Genomic DNA, 23,713 nt, shown 5'->3' with positions numbered 1-23,713 from the left:
TGCTGCCATCCACGTAAGATGTGACTTGCTCCTCCTTGCCTTCAGCCATGATTGTGAGGCCTCCCCAGCCACATGGAACTGTAACTCCAATAAACCTCTTTCTTTTGTAAATTGCCCAGTCTCAGATATGTCTTTATCAGCAATGTAAAAACGGACTAATACAGTTGCTTAAGATAAAACCGAAGGAATCTGTGGCTTCAATAGATGAACGCCAGGTGCTAAGCAAGTGTAGGTGCAGCGTTAAACTCTCCCTGTTTGGAAAGCAAGGGAAAGTCTCAGGACTCTGGCCAACACAAGTGTTCCAGCAACTGTGGTGAAGCATAGCTGCTCCACGACTCCCCCAGAAAAACATCCTAAAACTTCTGTAGTATCTGTTGCCTATCTGCCTTCGGAATTTTAACCATTAATGTAATTGTCAGAGAAACCACACCACAAGCTCAGTGTTGTGTCTGAATTGATGACCTTATTTTTCATTGAGCCAGCCTTCAGTACATCCAAATTTATTCCTTAATCTGTTTATTTTTGTGTAATTAGCAGGACCAGAAGTGCCTGCATTTTTTAGGTATTCGTTTTTGTGCTTTTTTTTTTTTTTTTTTTGAGACAGGGTCTTGCTCTGTTGCCCAGGCTGGAGTGCAGTGGTGCAATCACAGTTCACTGCAGCCTCAGCCACCCAGGCTCAAACAATTCTCCCACCTCAGCCTCTCAAGCAGCTGAGGTCACAGGTGCAAGCCACCATGCCTGGCTAATTTTTTATAGAGACAAAGTCCTACCATGTTGCCCAGGCTATTTTTGTGCTTTTAAACACATGTTGGAATAAACAGTGCAATATATTTTGGGGAAAAAAAAACTTGATTTATGCTATTGGAATTTTTGAACTAGCATTAGACTATGTAGAAGATAAACACTAACCTAAGTGTCTACATTTTTTTCTGAGGAGGGTTCACCCCATCTCAAAGGGGTTGATGACTCAAAAAGTGTCCAGGGCACTGTCCTAAGCCATGACCCACAGAGCACATTTTGCCCATATCAAAAAGACCATGGAGCATGAGGAGGACATGCCAAGGCAATGAAGTCAGACTCAGAGTTTAAACCCTGGCTCTACTCTGTGACCTCAGGCAAGTTACATGGTCTCTCTGCGACTCATTTTCCTCATCTATAAAATAAGGATAATAATAGCTGCTACCTCAAAGGCTTATGGTGTAATTAAATGAGATAATTTATGTCAAGTATTTGAATCATTAACTGATCTGTAATAAGTAATGAATAAATGTTAGTTATTATTATAACTACATAAATTTGGTTTTCATATTTCTCTTCCTTAAACTTTCAAACTCTATTTGTCGCAATATAATTAATCCATAGTTTATGCAACCTCGAGATAGCTATACTTACCGTATAGTAATATATTTACATAATGAGGACATACACACCTGGAATTCGGTACTAAAAATTTACTAATTAAATATCTTGTACTTACTACATATGTATATAGCATTAACTGTGTATTGAGGCTGTTATTAAATACTTTGCTAATATGAACCCATTTTATCCTGAGAATAATCCTGTGAGGTAGGTTCTGTCAGTGTCCTTCCTTTACAGATGGGGAAACTGAGCCACAGAGAAATTAAGTCACTTGCCTAAGGTTACACAGCTGGTAAACATTAGATTTAGGTTTGAACCCAGAGAATCTGCATCCAGAGTCAAGGACTTTAACTACTTCACCATTTGTGTTTCATTTTTGCTGCTCATTTGATGGAGAAGGAAGGGTTAGAAGAAAGAGAAAATAATCAATCATTGACTTCTGGTATTTAGTAAGCACCTACTGTTCTGCAGCTTTCACACTTTAATACTTTCATCTCTGTTAAGACTTTTAAGAACAATCATAAAAAGATTTTTATAGAGCACTTAAATACCAGAGGTTATCTCATTTAATATTTTAATAGCACTACAAAATAGGTGCTATTATTACCGCCATTTTACAGATGACGAAAGTTAAGCTTAAAAGGATTAAGTGACGTGCCCAGTGGAGCTGGGCTTCAAACCCACAGTCTGGCTTTGAAACTCTTGTGTTTAACCATAACATTCTCCTGACTCCCTAACCCTCTAGGGTACGTATTATGATGCTATTATTATTAATAAATCACATGAAGTTATTCGGCCTCCATTCAGAGGATACTGACCACTGACACTGTTATCTATCACTTTGGAAATGGGAGAGTAAAGCCACCGAGACTAAAGAGATACTAGAAAGACCCAATGAAGTCTCAGTCTTGTCACTGGGAAAGCTTACTTCAGTCCAATTTGGGAAGCAAATGAGTGTTCCTCGAGGGTTTCCAAGCTCTCTTTCAAACCTATCTTTCATCCTGGGAACTCTGATTTCCCATGGTGCTATTGGAAAATAATACATTCTCTCCAAATTATTATGGCTCGATAAAGAACTCAAAATGGGTTAGGGAGGATATGATGAAATATAAATGTGGAATTCTCAGAATGCTGATCCTATCATTAGACTGCTCAAAGGCAGGATGTTTTCATTAACTAAGAATTTCTAACATTGTGGTGTGTATCTGAGGACAAGAACTCCCTGTCACCCAGGGCAGAATTGTGGAAAAACTTTGAGAAAACTTTTGGATTCAGAAATTAAGAAACATGGAGAACTTTTTTAAAAAGAGTCTACTCAGGAGTCTGATCTAATTGTAATAAATGCCAGAAACAGAGTTTAATTTATGGAATTTCTTCTTCCTTTCTTTCTTTTTTTTTTTTTTTTTTTTAGTTTTTTTTCATTTTTTTTATTTATTTTTATTATTATTATACTTTAAGTTTTAGGGTACATGTGCACAATGTGCAGGTTAGTTACATATGTATACATGTGCCATGCTGGTGTGCTGCACCCATTAACTTGCCATTTAGCATTAGGTATATCTCCCAATGCTATCCCTCCCCCTCCCCCCACCCCACAACAGTCCCCAGAGTGTGATATTCCCCTTCCTGTGTCCATGTGTTCTCATTGTTCAATTCCCATCTATGAGTGAGAACATGCAGTGTTTGGTTTTTTGTCCTTGCGATAGTTTACTGAGAATGATGATTTCCAGTTTCATCCATGTCCCTACAAAGGACATGAACTCATCATTTTTTATGGCTGCATAGTATTCCATGGTGTATATGTGCCACATTTTCTTAAACCAGTCTAGCATCGTTGGACATTTGGGTTGGTTCCAAGTCTTTGCTATTGTGAATAGTGCCGCAATAAACATACGTGTGCATGTGTCTTTACAGCAGCATGATTTATAATCCTTTGGGTATATACCCAGTAATGGGATGGCTGGGTCAAATGGTATTTCTAGTTCTAGATCCCTGAGGAATCGCCACACTGACTTCCACAATGGTTGAACTAGTTTACAGTCCCACCAACAGTGTAAAAGTGTTCCTATTTTTTTTGTTTTGTTTTGTTTTTTGAGATGGAGTCTTGCTCTGCTGCCCAGGCTGGAGTGAGCTTCCTGAGTAGTTGAGACTACAGGTGCACACCACTACACCTGGCTAATTTTTTTATTTTTAGTAGAGACAAGATTTCGCCATGTTGGCCAGGCTGGTCTCAAACTCCTGACCCCAGGTGATCCTCCCACCTCGGCCTCCCAAAGTGTTGAGATTACAGGCATGAGCCACCGTGCCCTGCCTTTTTTTTTTTTTTTTTGAGATGGAGTCTCGCTCTGTCACCCAGGCTTGAGTGCAGTGGTGCGATCTTGGCTCACTGCAACCTCCATCTCCTGGGTTCAAGCGATTATTCTGCCTCAGCCTCCTGAGTAGCTGGGATTACAGATGCATGACACCATACCTGACTAATTTTTGTATTTTTAGTAGAGACGGGATTTCCCCATGTTGGCCGGGCTAGTCTTGAACTCCTGGCCTCAGGTGATCCATCCACCTTGGCCTCCCAAAGTGCTGGGATTATAGGCGTCAGCCACTGCGCCCAGCCTAATTTATGGAATTTCTGTTGACCAAGTCCAGAGATATTAAGTTTCTGGTAACTCCTAGGAGGGCAGGTTCAACTTTAAACTGAAAGGAATGACTAATGGCAAACACACACCAGGTAGTTCACATATCATGCTTTTTAATTTTACAATTGCTTTGCTAAGTAGCTGTGACCAACCTGTTTTATTAATAAGGAAGAATATCTAAGTGTCATTGGTAGGAAAGGTAGGATTCACACATAGTTCTGTCTGACTCCAAAGACCTTTAAAAAAAAAAAAAATGCTGCTCCTGGGAGCCAAGAGAAAACATGCCTCTCCCAGGATTGCAAAATTCACCCTAGTCATGAGATAGAAAGGTAAACTACCAAAGACCAAGCTGAGAGAAGCAGCCAGTCTAACACAAGCATGTGTGCCTGTAATTTACATATAGTATTATGCCCCCTTAAATGAGAGTTCTTCTGTGTGGTCCATTGGTTATGCTAAGAGATTAACATCTCTGAGACACTGCCTCCTGCCCAGGTGATCTAAATGCTAAGATTTCTGGACATTGATGGGGATGTATTTTCCAATGACCTCTATGACATCAACATCTTTGTCTGGATCCTTTTCCTTTGGTATGGAAGATGACTTTTTGCTCTGTCAAAATTGTAAGTTCCAAGATTTGAGTTCAGGTTTAGGAGTAGGCCACGTCAGCCCAGATCTTTATATTCATGAGCCCTTAGCCCAAAGTACCATGATAATGTCACTCATCAGCACTTCATTACAAGGTCCCGAATAGGCTGGGGGTTTTTGTCTTTACTTTTTTTTCAAAATAATACTTGTACTTTTAAAAATACACTTTATATTTTAGAGCAGCTTTAGGTTCACAGCAAAATTGAGCAGAAAGTATAAAGAGTTGTCACATGTCCCCAGTCCCCCAGTGTACAGCCTCCCCCATTATTAACACCCCCCACCAGCCTGGGACATTTGTTACAACTGATGAAGCTGCATGGACACATGCAGAGTTTGCATTAGGGTTCACTCTTGGTGTTGTTCATTGTGTGAGGTTTAGACAAATGTATTCACCATTGTAGTATCACAGAGAGGAGTTTCACTGCCCTAAAAATTATTTTTACTCCAACTATTCATCCCTCCCTCCCCACAGCCCCTGGCAACTACTCATCTTTTGACTGTCTCCATAGTTTTGCCTTTTGCAGAATGTCATATAGTTGGAATCATACAGTATGTGGCCTTTTCAGATTAGCTTCTTTCACTCAGTAATATGCACTTAAGTTTTTTCCAGGTCTTTTCATAGCTTGATAACTCATTTCTTTTCAGTGCTGAGTAATATTTCATTGTCTGGATATACCACAGTTTATTTATCCATTCACCTACTAGAAGACATCCTGATGATTCCTGGTTTTGTTTTAAATGAAGAAAAAAGTCCAAATCGTTTAGACAGGTACATTGAAATATGTGCTAATGAAATCATACTATTGTATGATGTTTCCATGATGTTTCTAGGACTTTCTTCAAAATAATAATCACGTGAAACAAGACAGGGAATGGGTTGATGTCACCTGAAAGTGGGTAATGAGTAAGTAGGGATTCTTCACATTATTCCTCCACTTGTATATATGTTTGAAATTTCCTATAATAAAAACATTTTAAATACATTCCTGGCGCCAAGATTTTGCTTAGAACATTCTCACAGCCTGTTACACGTTTCCCTTCTTTCTGAAAACTCAGTCCCATTGCTCTGATTCTTCAATCAATGCTGCTGCTGAGGGGCTTCTAGAAGTCCTATGAGCAGGAAGAAGCTAAGATCCACTGTGCAGGCCTGAGGTCATTATTCCACTAGCAAAGTGTTAAGAAAAAGAGTTAGGTAAAACTAGTGAACAAGCAAGATCTGGAAAGAATCTATGATGTGCTGATCATATGATGCTTGATTAAGAGAAACTGGCTAAGAACCCAGAAACAAGAGCAATTAACATTACTTGAATTAAGGATAGCTAGAGATGACCAGCTGGGCATGGTAGCTCACACCTGTAATTCCAGCACTTTGGGAGGCGGAGGCGGGTGGATCATTTGAGGTCAGGAGTTCGAGACCAGCTTGGCCAACATGGTGAGATCTCGTCTCTACTAAAAATACAAAAATTAGCTGGGTGTGGTGGCACATGCCTGTAATCCCAGCTACTCAGGAGGCTGAGGTAGGAGAATCACTTGAACCCAGGAGGCGGAGGTTGCAGTGAGCCGAGACCATCCCACCGCACTCCAGCATGGGTGACAGAGCGAGACTCTGTCTCCAAAAAAAAAAAAAAAGCTAGAGAAGAACATTTTTTTTTTTCAGTTAGACTGGCTTCAAGGATATCTTCCTCCCACATTCGTTCAATCAATCTGTAAATTCTGATTGAATTTTTACTGTGGAACAGGCTCTGCACTAGCCTTGAGGGGTACAATGACAAAATACTTATAATCTCTACCCTACAAGGGCCTAAAGTGCAGACTATACACAACTAAATAATTATAACAAAAAAGGAAAGAGGGCTGGGTGCAGTGGCTCATGCCTGTAATCCCAGAACTTTGGGAGGCCGAGGCGGTAGATCACCTGAGGTCAGAAGTTCAAGACCAGCCTGGTCAACATGGCAAAATCCCATGTCTACTAAAAATACAAAAATTAGCCAGGTGTGGTGACAAGTGCCTGTAATCCCAGCTACTCTGGAGGCTGAGGCTGGAGAATCACTTGAACCCAGGAGACGGAGGTTGCAGTGAGCTGATATCACACCACTGCATGCCAGCCTGGGCAATAAGAATGAAACTCTGTCTCAAAAAAAAAAAAAAAGGAATATCATTTTTATACAGCTAGAATTCAATGAGCACTTACTCTGTGACCATCACTGTCCCAAGCATATTATATGTGTATTAATTTATTTGATTCTCACAACAATTTCTGGGAGGTGGGTACTATTATTATTGCCATTTCACAGGTAAGAAAATTTGAGTTGTGAAGAAATGAATTTGCCCAAAGTGCCATGGTTAAGAAATAGCAGAGCCATGATTCTAACCTAGGCACTCTTTATACTCAGTCTAACCACAGACTTTACCTGCAGGCTACCCTGTCCCTCACTACACAATCACACACACACACACACTCACTCAGTCACCAACACAGTTTTAGAGCAGCAGGAAAGGCTATTTGAAAGAAATGCTACCTCATCTGAGAAAAAAAGACGAATTAGTCAGAGGAGAAAAGAGAATGTTCCAGGTAGAGATACATCCTAAAACTGAAAATGACTCAGCAAAACCAGAGTGAGGATTTTGAGGAAGGGAGTGGAGAAATATGAGGCTGTGGGCACAGAAGCCAGCTTGTGATGAGACTTGTAAACCATGCCAAAGAGAAATGGCTAAAGAGAAATGGGAAGCCACTGGAGAATGCTGGGGCTGTGGGGAGTGACGTAATCAGATTCGTATTTCAGAAATACAAATACTCTTGCTACAGTGAACAGAATCAACTGGAGGGAGAGTAGGCTGGAGGGAGGAGACTAGTTAGGAGGTCATTATAATGTTGTGGATAAGAAACTAAGGGATTTGGAGGATGGATGTGGGGGAGGAAGGATGGGAACTCAGAGATAATCCCCAGACTTCTGACCTGAGCATCTGGAAGGATAGTGGTATCATCACTGAGATGAATAACATGGAAGAAGGAACAGCTTAGTGTGACAAAGGAGAGGGGAATGATAATGAGATAAATGAGATACAATCTTGCTAATAATCCAGAATATGCATATTAGATGTTATTTCTCCCCAAGCTTAACAAATCTGCTCATATGAAAATTAGAAGTGAGAAAACAGAAATATTTATATATTTCTACTGGGAAATTAGTATGACCATTTAAAAATTTTTTTAATTGACAGATAAAATTAGATTAGATGTATTTACTGTGTGCAACATATTGCTTTGAAATATACATACATTATGGCCAGGCGTGGTGGCTCACCCATCTAATCCCAGCACTTTGGGAGGCTGAGGCGGGTCAATCACCTGAGGCCAGGAGTTCGAGACCATCCTGGGCAACATGGTGAAACCCCGTCTCTACTAAAAATACAAAAATTAGCCAAGTGTAGTGGTGGGCACCTGTAATCCCAGCTACTCAGGAGGCTGAGGTACTAAAATTGCTTGAATCCAGGAGTTGGAAGTTGCAGTGAGCCAAGATCGCACCACTGCACTCCAGCCTGGGTGACAGAGCGAGACTGTCTCAAAAAAAAAAAAAAAAAATTGAAATATACATACACTATGGAATGACTAAATCTGGCTAATTAACATATGCATTACCTAACATAGTTATCATTTTTATGATGAGAACATTTTACATGCACTCTCTTAGCATTTTTCAAGAATACAATATATTGTTAATGATAGTCACTTGTTGTACAATAGATCTCTTGAACTTTCTCCTATCTGAAATTCTGTATACTTTAACCATCTCCCCAACCCTATGCAACTGCCCCAGCCCCTGATAAGTACCATTCTACTCTCTACTTCTATGAGATCAACATTTTTAGATTCCACACGTGAATGAGAAGATATTTGCATTTTTGTGCCTGACTTATTTCACTTAGCATAATGTCCTCCAGGTTCATCCATATTGTCACAAATGACAGAATTTCCTTTTCTTATGGCTAAATTAGATCCCATTGTGTATATGTTCCACATTTTCTTTTTCCATTCATCCACTGATGGACACTTAGGTTTGATTCCATATCTTGGCTATTGTGATTGATGCTTTAATAAACATAGCAATGCAAATATCCTTTTGACATACTAATTTCATTTCCTTTGGATATATACCCAGTAGTGGGATTGCTGGATCATACGGTAGTTCTATTTTTAAGTTTTTGAAGAACCTCCATGCTACTTTCCATAATGGTTCATACAACCATTTTTTAGATCAATTCAGTGATGCTTAATAAAGTTGAAAGTTATATCCTTTAAACCAGTGATAACATTTCTAGGTGCCTTACCTAAAGAGATACTTATGCATATGCTAAAGTGACTTATAGAAAATGTTCATTGGATCATTGTTTCTGATAACAAAAGATAAAAAATGGAAACAACTGTCCCCTTATTGTAAAAAAAAAAATAGCTAAATAACTGTAATTTATTCATACAGTGGAATACTCTACATAAATTAAAATGGATGAATTAGATCTGTATATATTAACATGGATTAATCTCAAAAACACAATTTTAAGTGATTAAAGCAAGCTGCAAAAGATTCATACAGAATAATAGCATCTATATAATTTTTAAATAAAAAATAGTTGTATGTATATTATTTATAGATACATACATATGTCCTAAGAGTTAAAATGGACACCTGAGAATAATACACACCAATTTCAGAACAATGCTTATCTCTGGGAAGAAAGAAAGTGAGAGAAAAGGTAGGAGGGATAGAACTTCAGCTATATCTGTATCACATTTTACAGAGCAAAATCTAAATTTTAAAAAGGAAAAAGTAAAGGAGGCATTCATTCAAAAAGCTATAAAAAGAATATCTCTTTTTTAACAATTCAGGTTTCTTGTGATGTAATTCCATGCCATAAAATTCAGCTTTTTTAGGTATACAGTTTGATAAGTTTGGGGAAACATATTCTGTTGTTTAACCACTAACATAATTTAAAAACATTTCCATTACCCAAAATGTTCCTTCATGCCACCTTTGTGTTCAATCCCCTCCCTTCATGTCCGGCCATTGACAACCACTGATCTGTCCCTATAGTTTCCAGTCCTTATGGTATTACCTTTTCCAGAATGTCATATAAACGGACTCACACAGCATGTAGTCCTTTGTGTCTGGCTTTTTTCACTAAGCATAATCATTCTGGGATTTATTCACACTGTGGTTATGTATCAGTAGTTTATTCCTTTTTATTACTTAGTAGTATTCCATTGTATATAGGTACTACAATTTGTTAATCTCTTTACCAGTTGATGGACATTTACAATGTTTCTCAGTTTGGACTATTATGAATAAAGTTGCCATAAAAATTGGGGTACAGGTTTTTCTGTAAACGTATTTTTTCAGTTCTCTTGGGTGGAATGGAATTGTTGGGCCTCTTGGTAAGTATTTTTTACCTTTATGATAATCTTCAAATTGTTTTCCAAAGTGGCTGTACCATTTTTCAATCCCATTAGCTCCATGTCCACATCAGCACTTTTTATTGTCTGTTTTTAATTTTAGCCATTCTACTCAGTATGTTGGCTTTAATTTGCATTTCCCTAATAACCTGTGATGTTAGGCATCATTTCATGTGCCTATTTCTCATCTGTACTTCTTTGGTGAAGTGTCCACAGCATTTGCCCATTTTTTTGGTTGTTGTTTTGTTTGTTTGTTTGTTTGTTTGTTTGTTTGTTTTGAGAGGGAATTTCACTCTTGTCGCCCAGGCTGGAGTGCTATTGTGCGATCTCAGCTCACTGCAACCTCTGCCTCCCAGGTTCAAGCAATTCTCCTGCCTCAACCTCCCAAGTAGCTAGGATTACGGGCATGTGTCACCACACCTGGCTAATTTTTTGTGTTTTTAGTAGAGATGGGGTTTCACTATGTTAGCCAGGCTGGTCTCAAACTCCTGAACTCAGGTAATCCACCCACCCAGGCCTCCCAAAGTGCTGGGATTACAGACGTGAGCCATCACACTTGGCTTGCTCAAGTTTTAATTGGGCTAATAATTGGATTGGTTGTCTTAATTTTTAGTTGTAAGAGTTACTTATATATTCTGGGTACAAATCCTTTTCAGATATATTTTTGCAACTATTTTCTCCCAGTTGTGGCTAGTCTCTTCATTTTTTAACAGTTTATTTCAAAGATCAGAAGTTTTTAAATGTTGATAAAGTACAATTTAACAATTTTTTTATGGTTTATGTTTTTCCTGTCCTATCCGAGAACATTTTGCCTAACCCAATTTCACAATAATGTTCTTATATGCTTTCTTCAGAATTTTATAGTTTTAGCTCTTACATTTAGATCTGTGTGTGATACAGAACTGTCTGAATCAAATCAAGTTGCTAGCCTGCTAAAACAAACAAACAAAAATCAACATTCTCTAGAGAAATTAAACAGGCCTGAGAGATCTCACAATATAATATTCAGATTTTCCAGGATACAGTCCATAATTACTCAACATAGAACTAACAAACTGTGAAAAATCTCAAGGAAAAAGGAAATCAAGAGACCACTACCTCAAGATGACCCAGATGTTAGAAATATCAGACAAAGACCTTAAAGCCTATCACATCTATGTTTCATGAGGTAAAGGTAAACACTCCTTAAGTGAATAGAAATACAAAAGTCATCAGATGCTGGGTGCAGTGTTTCACGCATGTAATCCCAGCATTTTGGGAGGCCAAGTGGGGAGGATCACTTAAGCCCAGAAGTTTGAGGCTGCAGTGAGCTATGATTGTGCCACTGTACTCAGCCTGGGCAACAGAGTGAGACCCTGTCTCTAAAAAGAAGAAAAACATTAAAAAATTTAATTTTAGAATGCTAACAGAAAAAAATAGAATAACAAATAATCGAATGCAAATTTTAGGACTAAAAAATATAATACATGAAAAAGTCATTGATAGGGCTCAATAGCTGAATGGAGATAATGACAAAGGAAAGAGTCAATGAATTTGAAGATGGGTTAATAGACATTATCTAATCTGAAGAACAAAGAGGTAGGGGGAAGAAATGAACAGAACATCATCAAATTATCTAACATTCATTTCACTGGAATCCAAGAAGGATAGGAAAAGTAAATTGGTTCAGAAAGAATATTTGAAAAAATAAAGGCCAGAACTTCCTTAATTTGATGAAGGACTTAAATTACAGATTAAAGCAGCTTAGAATCCCAAACAGGACACCTGCAAAGAAAATCAACTGTGGCCAGACACATCAAAATCAAACTTCTGAACACCAAGTTTTATTATTCTTGTTGTTGATCTTGAAAACAGCCAGAAAGAAAAGTGGCACATTATATAAAGGGGAAGAACTATTCAAATGACTGCTGATTTTACATCCGAAATCATGGAGACCAGAAAACAGTGTAACAACATCTTTAAAGAACTGGAAGAAAAGAATTGTCAAACCAGAATTCGACATTTGCTGAAAATATCCTTCAGGAATGACCGTGAAATAAAAACATTTTTACGTGAAGGAAAAAAAGAGAATATGTAACCAGCAGACCTGCTCTAAAAGAAATGTTGAAAGTTCTTCAGGCCGACAGGAAATTATATCAGAGGGACACTTGAAATTTTAAGAATAAAGGAAGAACAAAAGAAATGGTAAATATCTGGGTAAATATTTTTGTCCTTTAATTTCTTTTCTTTTATTTTATTTTAGACAGAGTCTTACTCTGTTGCCCAGGCTGGAGTACAGTGGCGTGATCTCAGCTCACTGCAACCTCTGCCTCCTGTGTTCAAGCAATTCTCCTGCCTCAGCCTCCAGAGTAGCTGGGATTACAGGCATGAGCCACCACGCCCGGCAAATTTTTGTATTTTTAGAAGAGGCAGGGTTTCACTATGTTGGCCAGGCTGGTCTCAAACTCCTGACTTCAGGTGATCCACGTGCCTCAGCCTCCTAAAGTGCTGGGATTGCAGGCATGAACCACCATGGCTAGCCCTTTTAATTTATTTAAAATAGATGAGACTATTAAAACAGACTGTTGAAAGCAAAAATTATCACATTCCCTGGTAAGGGTTCTAATATATGCAGATGTAATACTTAAGACAACACTACCACATAAAGGGTGGAGGGTAAATGGAGTTCTATGGTTGTAAGTCTTGAAACAAGAAACTGAGGGAACATACAAAATAAAGGACCTGGGGGGGGTGCAAAAACTCTTTGATAATATGTCTTTATGTATCTATGCACTGTTAAATCCTTTCACAAAAAGTTGACATTTTTAACTGTGCTGATGTAAGAGAAAATGTGTTTAAATTCATTTGATAAGATAATTTTTCCTACATTGCTAAGTTTTATTTCTCCTTTATTTATCAACTTCTTTGTATAAAATAGTATGCAATAAATATATGAGAAGGGAGTAACAGAAACAAAAAGGAAGAAAAGGTTATTTATAGTAGTATGTAGCACCAGAAGAAAACTTTGCTTTCCTGTATCCATAACTTTGATTAAAACTACATAATGGCTGGGCATGGTGGCTCCCGTCTATAATCCCAGCACTTTGGGAGGCTAAGGCGGGTGGACCACCTGAGGTCAGGAGTTGAGGTCCAGACTGGCCAACATAGTAAAACTGCGTCTCTACTAAAAATACAAAAATTAACTGGGCCTGGTGGTGTGTGCCTGTAGTCCCAGCTACTTGGGAAGCTGAGGCAGGAGAATCACTTGAACCCAGGAGGCAGAGGTTGCAGTGAGCTGAGATCATGTGAGCAGGTGAGGGCCCTGCTTGCTTTCTCAGTGGGGAGACTAGTAGCCTGGGGCAAGATCTCAGCCCTGCTTGCCATCTGCCTGGATATAAATTTAGTGCTGTTGGTGGGGCACAGAGGGAGTGAGAACAGCTTTGCTGGCTACGGGAGCTGGGTGAGGCCTGTCACTGCTGGCTTTCCCCACTTCCCTGGTGACCTGTATGATGCAGCAGAGACAAATACAATCCCCCTGGGAACATAGCTCTATTGGCATGAGAAGCATCTCCCTATCTGCCACAGTGGCACAGCAAGTTCTGCCCAAGAAGAGTCTGAGCTCAGACACGCCTAACACTGCCCCCTCCTGATGGTTTTTCTCTACCTGCCCTGGCAGCCAAAGACAAAAGACATAAACTCGTGGGAGCTGTATGGCCCCATCCATGACCTGAGAAAGCCGAATACTTATCTGGCAAACGTAGGTCAAGCTTATATCCCCTTTCTACTACTGTAGGTGGGGTTCTCTTGAAAGCACCACCTCCTGGCTGGAGGCCAACCAACTCAAGCCATTACAGCAACTCATAAGAGAACAATCCTGCTCCAAAGAAGGAGAAAACAATAGCTAATTCCACCACCTGCAACATCCTGGCCAACCAGAGGTCCCGAGTCTATCTGTGTGACTTCACTGCTAGCATAACCAGCATTCGAGAAAACCAGCACACTAAACAAAACTACAACCAAGGACTTTAACTGAGTCTACTTCACTCCTCTGCCACCTCCACCAGAGCAGGTGCTGGTATCCACAGCTGGGAGACTTGAAGATGGATCATATCACAGGACTCTTTGCAGACATTGCCTAGCACCAGCCCAGGGCTCAGAAGGGCAATAACAATCACTGCAGTCTGGCTCTCAGGCAGCCCCATTCCTAGAGGAAGGGAGAGAGCACCACATCAAGGAATTACCCTGTGGGACAAAAGAACCTGAACAGCAGCCCTTGAGCTCCAGATCTTTCCACTGAAACAGTCTGCCCAAATGAAAAAGAAACAGAAAAGTAAGTCTGGTAATATCACAAAACAAGGTTCTATCACACACTCAAAAGATCACACTAGCTCTCCAGCAATGGATCCAAACCAAGAAGAATCTCTAAATTGCCAGATAAAGAATGCAGACAGTTGATTATCAAGCTACTCAAGGAGGTAACAGAGAAAGGTAAAAACCAATTTAAAGAAATTAAAAAAAAAAAAACAGGCCGGGGGAGGCACGGTGGCTCACGCCTGTAATCCCAGCACTTTGGGAGGCCAAGGTGGGCAGATTATCTGAGGTCAGGAGTTTGAGACCAGCCTGGCCAACATGGTGAAACCCTGCTCTACTAAAACTACAAAAATTAGCCAGGTGTGGTCATGGGCAACTGTAATCTCAGCTACTCAGGAGGCTGAGGCAGGAGAATCGCTTGAGCCCAGGAGGCAGAGGGTGCAGTGAGCCAAGATCATGCCACTGTACTTCAGCCTGGGTGACAGAGCAAGACTCTGTCTTAAAAAAAAAAAAAAAGCCAGGCCCGGTGGCTCACGCCTGTAATCCCAGTACTTTGGGAGGCCAAGGCAGGTGGATCACGAGGTCAGGAGATCGAGACCATCCTGGCTAACATGGTGAAACCCAGTCTCTACTAAAAAACACAAAAAACTAGCCGGGTGTGGTGGCGGGTGCCTGTAGTCCCAGCTACTCGGGAGGCTGAGGCAGGAGAATGGCGTGAACCTGGGAGGCAGAGCTTACAGTAAGCCGAGATCGCGCCACTGCACTCCAGCCTGGGCGACAGAGCCAAAAAAAAAAAAAAAAAAACAGGTCAGGCAGTGACTCATACCTTCACACCTGTAATCCCAGCAATTTGGGAGACCGAGGTGGGTGGATCATCTGAGGTCAGGAGTTCGAAACTAGCCTGGCCAACATGGAGAAACCCTGTCTTTACTAAAAATACAAAAACTATCCAGGCATAGGGGCATGTGCCTGTAATCCCAGCTACTCGGGAGGCTAAGGCAGGAGAATTGCTTGAACCTGGGAGGCAGAGGTTGCAGTGAGCCAAGATCGTGACACTGCACTCCAGCCTGGGTGACAGAGTGAGACTCCTTCAAACACACACACACACACACACACACACACACATACACTACAGGATATGGATGAAAAAGTCTCCAGAGAAACAGACATCATAAAGAAAAGACAATCACAACATCTGGAAATGAAAGACACACTTAGAGAAATGCAAAATACACTGGAAAATTTCAACAATACAATCAAACAAGTAGAAGTAAGAACTTCAGAGCTCAAAGACAAGGCTTTCTAATTAACCCAATTCAACAAAGACGAAGAAAAAATAATTTTAAAAAATGAACAAAGCCTCCAGAAATTTGGGATTATGTTAAGCAACCAAACATAAGAATAATTGGCCCTCCTGAGGAAGAAGAGAAATCCAAAAGTTTGCAAAACATATTTGAAGGAATAATCAAGGAAAATTTCCCTGGTCTTGTTAGAGATCTAGGCATCTAAATACAAGAAACTCAAAGAACACCTGGGAAATTCATTGCAAAAAGATCATAACACAGGCACATAGTCATCATGTTATCTAACGTCAAGATGAGGGAAAGAATCTTAAGAGCTGTGAGGCAAAAGCATCAGGTAACCTATAAAGGTAACCTATAAGATTAACAGCAGACATCTCAGCAGAAACCCTACAAGCCAGAAGGAATTGGGATGCTATCTTTATCCTCCTTTAACAAAACAATTATCAGCCAAGAATTTTGTAGCCAGCAAAACCATGTTTCATAAATGAAGAAGAGATGAAATTTTTTTCAGACAAACAAATGCTGAGAGTATTCACCACTACCAAGCCAGCACTACAAGAAATGCTAAAAGGAGTTCTAATATTGAAACAAAACCTTGAAATACACCAAAATAGAACCCCTTTAAAGCATAAATCTCACAGGGCCTATAAAACAATAACACAATGAAAAAAAAGGTAGTCAAGCAACAACTAGCATGATGAAGAGAACAGTACCTTACACATCAATACTAATGTTGAATATAAATGGCCTAAATGCTCCACTTAAAAGATACAGAATGGCAGAATGGATAAAAAAAAAAAAAAAAAAAAAAAAAAAAAAAATCCACCAACCAAATATCTGCTGTCTTCAAGAGACTCACCTAACACATAAGGACTCACATAAACTTAAGGTTAAAGCATAGAAAAAAAAATACTCCTTGCAAATGGAAACCAAAAGGGAGCAGGAGTAGCTTTTCTTATATCAGACAAAACAGATTATAAAGCAACAACAGTTTAAAAAGACAAAGAGGGATTATTATATAAAAATAAAAGGATTAGTCCAAAAGGAAAATATCACAATCCTTAATATATATGCACCTAAAACTGGAGCTCCTAAATTTATAAAACAATCACTACTAGACCTAAGAAATGAGATAGCTGGCAATACAATAGCAGTGGAACACTTCAGTACTCCACTGGCAGCACTAAACAAGTCAAGACAGAAAGTTAACAAAGAAACAATGGACTTAAACTATACCCTAGAACAAATGCACTTAACAGATATTTACAGAACATTCTACCCAACTGCAGAATATACATTACTTTCATCAGCACAAGGAACAATCTCCAAGATAGACCATAAGATAGGCCACAAAACAAGTCTCAATAATTTAAGGAAACTAAAATCATATCAAGTACTCTCTCAGATCACAGTGCAATAAAATTGGAAATTAACTCCAAAAGGAACCCTCAAAACAAAACAAATACATGGAAATTAAATAATCTGCTCTTGAATGATCTTCAGGTCAACAATGAAATCAAGATGGAAATTAAAAAATTCTTTGAACCGAACAATAATAGTGACACAACCTATCAAAATGTCTGGGATACGGCAAAACGGTGCTAAGAGGAAAGTTCAGAGTATTAAATGCCTACATCAAAAAGTCCGAAAGAGCACAAACTGACAATCTAAGCTCACATCTCAAAGAATTAGAGAAACAAGAACAAACCAAGCCCAAACCCAGTAGAAGAAAATGAATAACAAAGATCAGAGCAGAACTAAATGAAACTGAAACAAAAAAACACACATACACAAAAGATAAATGAAACAAAAACCTGGTTCTTTGAAAAGACAAACAAAATCAATACAACCTTCGTAGATTAAATCAGGAAGAAATAGAAACTCTAAACAGACCAAAACCAAGTAATGAGGTTGAAACAGTAATTTTAAAATTGCCAACAAAAAAAGGGTCCAGGACCAGATGGGTTCATAACTAAATTCTATCAGACATTCAAAGAAAAATTGGTACCAATCCTACTGAAACCATTCCAAAAGATAGAAAAAGAGAGGATCCTCCCTAAATCATTCTATGAAGCCAGTGTTACCCTAATGCCAAAACCAGGAAAGGACATAACAAAAAAAAAGAAAGAAAGAAAAAGAAAACTACAGATCAATATCCCTGATGAACATAGATGCAAAAATCTTCAACAAAATACTTGCTACTGAATCCAACAGCGCATCAAAAAGATAATACACAATGATCAAGTGGGTTTCATATCAGGGATGCAGGGTTGGTTTAACATATGCAGGTCAATAAATTTGATATACCACATAAACAGAATTAAAAATAAAAATCATGTGATCATCTCAATAGATGCAGAAAAAGCATTTGACAAAATCCAGCATACCCTTATGATTAAAACCCTCAGCAAAACTGGCATAGAAGGAACATATCTTAAGGTAATAAAAGCCATCTATGACAAACCCACAGCTAACATTATACAGAATTGGGAAAAGTTGAAAGTATTCCCCCTAAGAACTGGCACAGGACAAGGATGTCCACTCTCACCACTTTTATTCAACATAGTACTGGGTCCTAGCCAGAGCAATCCAACAAGAGAAAGAAATAAAGGCCATCCAAATCAGTAAAGAGGAAGTCAAAGTGTTGCTGTTCACTGATGATATGATCATACATCTAGAAAACCCTAAAGACTCATCCAAAAAGCTCCTAGATCTGATTAATGAATTCAGTAAAGTTTCAGGATACAAAATCAATGTACACAAATCAGTAGCACTGCTATACACCAACAGCAACCAAGTTGAGAATCAAATCAAGAACTCAAGAGCTGTTTTACAACAGCTGCAAAAAATATAATAAAATAAATTAAAATAAAATAAAATATTTAGGAATATAACTAACCAAGGAGGTGAAAGATCTCTACAAGGAAAACTACAAAACACTGCTGAAAGAAATCACAGACAACACAAACAAATGGAAACACATCCCATACTCATGGATGTATAGAATCAATATTGTGAAAATGACCATACTGCCAAAAGCAATCTACAGATTCAATGCACTTCTCATCAAAATACCACAATCATTGTTCACAGAACTAGAAAAAACAATCCTAAAATTCATACGGAACAAAAAAGAGCCCACATAGCTGAAGCAAGAATAAGCAAAAAGAACAAATCTGGAGGCATCACATTACCCAGCTTCAAACTATACTATTAATACAAAGCTATAATTCCCAAAACAGCATGGTACTGGTATAAAAAGAGGCACACGGACCAATGAAACAGAATAGAGAACCCAGAAATAAAGCCAAACACTTAACAGCCAACTGATCTTCAACAAAGCAAACAAAAACATAAAGTAAGAAAAGGACACCCTATTCAACAAATGGTGCTGGAATAGTTGGCAAGCCACATGCAGAAGAACGAATCTGAATCCTCATCTCTCACCTTATACAAAAATCAACTCAAGATAGATCAAAGACTTAAATCTAAGACCTGAAAACATGAGCATTCTAGAAGATAACATTGGAAAAACTCTTCTAGACATTGGCTTAGGCAAAGAGTTCATGACCAAGAACCCAAAACCAAATGCAGCAAAAACAAAGATCAATAAATGAGATTAATTAAACTAAAAAGCTTCTGCAGAGCAAAAGAAATAATCAGCAGAGTAAACAACCCACAGAGTGGGAGAAAATATTCACAAACTAGGCACCTGACAAAGGACTAATATCCAGAATCTACAAGGAACTCAAACAAATCAACAAGAAAAAAAACAAATAATCCCATCAAAAAGTGGGCTAAAGACATGAATAGACAATTCTCAAAAGAAGATATACAAATGGCCAAGAAACATATGAAAAAATGCTCAACAACACTAATTCTCAGGGAAATGCAAATCAAAACCACAATGCAATACTACCTTACTCCTGTAAGAATGACCATAATTTAAAAATCGAAAAATAATAGATGTTGGCATAGATGTGGTGAAAAGGGAACATTTTTACACAGCCAGTGGGAATGTAAACAGTATAACCACTATGGAAAACAGTGTGGAGATTCCTTAAAGAACTAAAAGTAGAACTACCATTTGTTCTGTGTAGGAAACGTGCAAGGGGAGAAGAAAAGACACACACATAATACCTTTAAGGGTAAATAAGCCTTATCCCACGTAAATGGCAATGCAAATATAATAAGCAAATTGCAATGGGAAGGGGAGAAGGGAAAACAGATATATATATTTACACTCACCAGACTATGGAGGATTCACCCCCAGACTGGGAAGCAACAGCCTGGGCTCCAGAGTTGGCCACTCCTCCGTGCACAGGCGAGGAAAGGTCTCATGAAGCTTCGGCACAGTCTGGGACCCTAGCTCTTCTTGTAACAAGTTATTTGGCATGAGGCCCAGTCACTGGGGCCCTTCACGACTGGGCTCAAGGAACACGAAAAAGTCAACTTGTTTTTGCAATTGTCTATTGTTTTTCAAAAACTAATGTATAAGAATAGATTGAAATAGAGATTTCTCCGAAACAGCGCTGGATGAACGCCTGAAAAGGCTCATACAACCTGTTCCAGGACTTGGTGCCCATTGTTTGTGTCTACATTCAATTGAGTTGAAATTTAATATTTAACTTTTCCTGCATACTGACCAATCCCACCACTGGGTATTTACCCAGAAGAAAAGAATTCATTATATGAAAAAGATACTTGCATATGTATGTGTATAGCAGCACAATTTGCAATTGCAAAAATATGGAACCTGCCTAAATGCCCATCAATCAATGAGCGGGTAAAGAATGATATAATGACTCTGGAAACTCAGGGGGAAGGGCGGGAGTGGGGGTAAGGGATAAAAGACTACACATTGGGTACAGTGTACACTGCTCGAGTGATAGTTGCACCAAAATCTCAGAAATCACCACTAAAAAACTTATCCACGTAGGGCCGGGCACAATGGCTCATGCCTGTAATCCCAGCACTTTGGGAGGCCAAGGCGGGTGGATCACAAGGCCAGGAGATCGAGACCATCCTGGCTAACACGGTGAAACCCCATCTCTACTAAAAATACAAAAAATTAGCCGGGTGTGGTGGCAAGCACCTGTAGTCCCAGCTACTCGGGAGGCTGAGGCAGGAGAATGGCTTGAACTGGGGAGGCGGAGGTTGCAGTGAGCTGAGATCGCACCACTGCACTCCAGCCTGGGTGACAGAGTGAGACTCTGTCTCAAAAAAAAAAAAAAAAAAAAAAAAAACCTTATTCATGTAACCAAACACCACCTGTTCCCCAAAAACTACTGAAATGCAAAAAAAGGTCTCCCTGTGTTGCCTAGACTCTCGAACTTCTGAGCTCAAGAGATCCTTCCGCCTCAGCCTTTCAAAGTGCTAGGATTACAGGCATGAGCCACTTCACTTGGCCAGTTTTTCTCCTTGAAGTTATATTCTACTCCTCTCACAAAATGTTACTTTATCTTAATTCGTTTTTATGCTTGAAGGCTTTTACTGACCGTGTATCATATCGTCCTGCAACAAAATATTTGTCAATTGAATTTTAACTTTTTTAACTTCTATGACTAAAAATATGTGTTAAAAATATTTTTCCCTTTGGGTTGAGTTATCATTACAAGTTTTTTGTACAAAATGATCAAAATGACTTAAATATATCATGAATTTTGATGAACACTTATAAACAAAAAACTTCTTAACATATTCCTTAATAGATGAAGTTTTTCCCATTTAGTTAATATATTCAATATGACTTTTTAATTGCTTGAAGGGGACAGCATCAATCCTATTACTATTTTCACTTAAATGGATGTAAGCATTGAGAAAATGTGTTCACATAAGTGGATGGAAATGGGAAAACCCGTGTTATAGCAGTATCACACAATTTTTTAAAGCCATGGTAAAAAAAACACAGAACATAAAATTTACCATCTTAACCATCTTTAAGTGTACAGTACAGTAGTGCTGACTATATGCACATTGTTGAACAATAGGTCTCTAGAACCTTTTTATCTTGCAAAACTGCAACTCTTTATCCATGGAATAACTCCCCTTCCTCCCTCCCTCCACCCCCTGGCAACCACCATTCTACTTTACATTTCTAAGAATTTGACCACTTTAGATGCCTCATATAAGTGGAACCATGCAATATTTGTCTTTTAGTGACTGGCTGATTTCACTTAGCATAATGTCCTCAAGGTTCATCCATGTTTTAGCGTATGACAATATCACCCAATTATTTGAACTCTGAGTTATATGACAAAGGTACATAGAAATCTATCACAAAAATTATTTAATTATCTGTCAGCTAAAAACTTACCTAGTCCCTTCTTTTTCTGAAAACAAAGAATTACTTTCAACCTGACTTTTAAGAGCATGTATTATACAGTCATTCGCTTTCACAATGTTTGGGAAATATACCAAAAAGGCAACACCAAGATTTGCAAAATCTATATTTGTTCTGTTTTCATTTAGAATCACCTTGTTTTAACCAGGAACAGTGGCTCACACCTGTAATCCCAACACTTTGGGAGGCCAAGCGGGGAAGGATCACTTGAGTCCATGAGTTCGAGTCAAGTCTAGGCAACATAGCAAGACCCAGTCTCTACAAAAACTTTAAACAGTAGCCAGGCATGGCGGCTCATACCTGTAGTCTCACCTACTCCAGAGGCTGAGGTGGGAGGATCTTTGAGCCCATCAAGGGGTTAGCAAAATGGAAATATTGTTAATTTTGATACAAAATATATTTTATAAAATGATTTTATCTCATCATGCACTTTATACATTTTTGCCAAACCTTGGAGCTGTAGATATGGCTGATTCAACTTATAGAAAACACCCATTAGCCACATAATCTAATTAGTAAAGCTAATCCTCATTGTCAAACCAATCATCTAGGTCAGATTTAGTTTCTAACCTCATTTTTAACTAAAAGTATTAGAATATGTATTTTTAGTTTTTTTAAACTAGGAAATTATCAAATACATCTCATAACCTCAATTATTAAAAGCAGTCAAGATTAAAATGATATCAAAACTATTAGAACTGGTTTATCCATTTTTATAATAAGCCATAAAACCAAGAATAAATCTATATGGTTTTCCTCATTACTTATTTCATAATAATAAAACATAATGTGCAAGATAAATGTTATTTATGAATTAGAGTGTAACAGACAATATTCCCTCAGTATGTCTGTGTGTATATTGAACTTTGGTTTTCAGCTTTTAGGAATAACTGAAGAAGAATAATACATAAATATTCTAGAATAGCTCTAAACAATTTTTCGGAAACAATAATCAAAATGTTTCCTGCATATTTAATGAAGAATAAAATAATATGCTATTTAAAAAGTAATTAGCCTAGAAGCTAAAGCATAATTTTATTTTTGTTAATAAGAGGCAGAAAGAAAGTCAGGAGCGAAGTATTTCTCTATTTCGTAATAGAATTTGATAAAATAAGTGTATCAGACAAGATAGGCTAGGTCATGCTCCAATAACAAACAACAAATTTGTATGACTTAAAACAAAGGCATGTGAATTAAAACAACAACGGCTCATTTCTAACAAAAGCTATATTTCCATTATGGCTGGTAGAACAGGATCAGCCCTTCATAACGACTCAGGAGCACGGGCTGACAGAGCAACAACTCTGTCTCAGAAGGGAAGGAGAGCTCTGGAGTTTCATCAGCGTAAATAACCACCTTAATCAGAAGGTGACGCTTCACATCTGCTCATAACTCATTGGCCAGAAAGAGTCACATGGTCCTAACCAATCTCAGAATTCCCATGAAATACAATCTAGCCAAAGTGGAAGGAAACGGAAAAGGTTTGGTGAACTGTATCAGTGATTATCACAATACATTTTCACCTTCATTGAACAACACACACCAAATCTAAAATAGAATTATGTATGACTTTTGCACAGTTTATTCCAGTGCAATGTGAAAAATATGAAGGTACCTGAAAATAATCTGTATGATATTTATAATGATCAGTGTCATGGCCGGGGCGGTGGCTCACATCTGTAATCCC

Source organism: Pongo pygmaeus, chromosome 6 (genome assembly GCF_028885625.2).
Source record: "Pongo pygmaeus isolate AG05252 chromosome 6, NHGRI_mPonPyg2-v2.0_pri, whole genome shotgun sequence".
Taxonomy (NCBI): domain Eukaryota; kingdom Metazoa; phylum Chordata; class Mammalia; order Primates; family Hominidae; genus Pongo; species Pongo pygmaeus.
The sequence above is the reverse complement of the archived record's forward strand: the minus strand, read 5'-3'. Positions refer to the sequence as shown.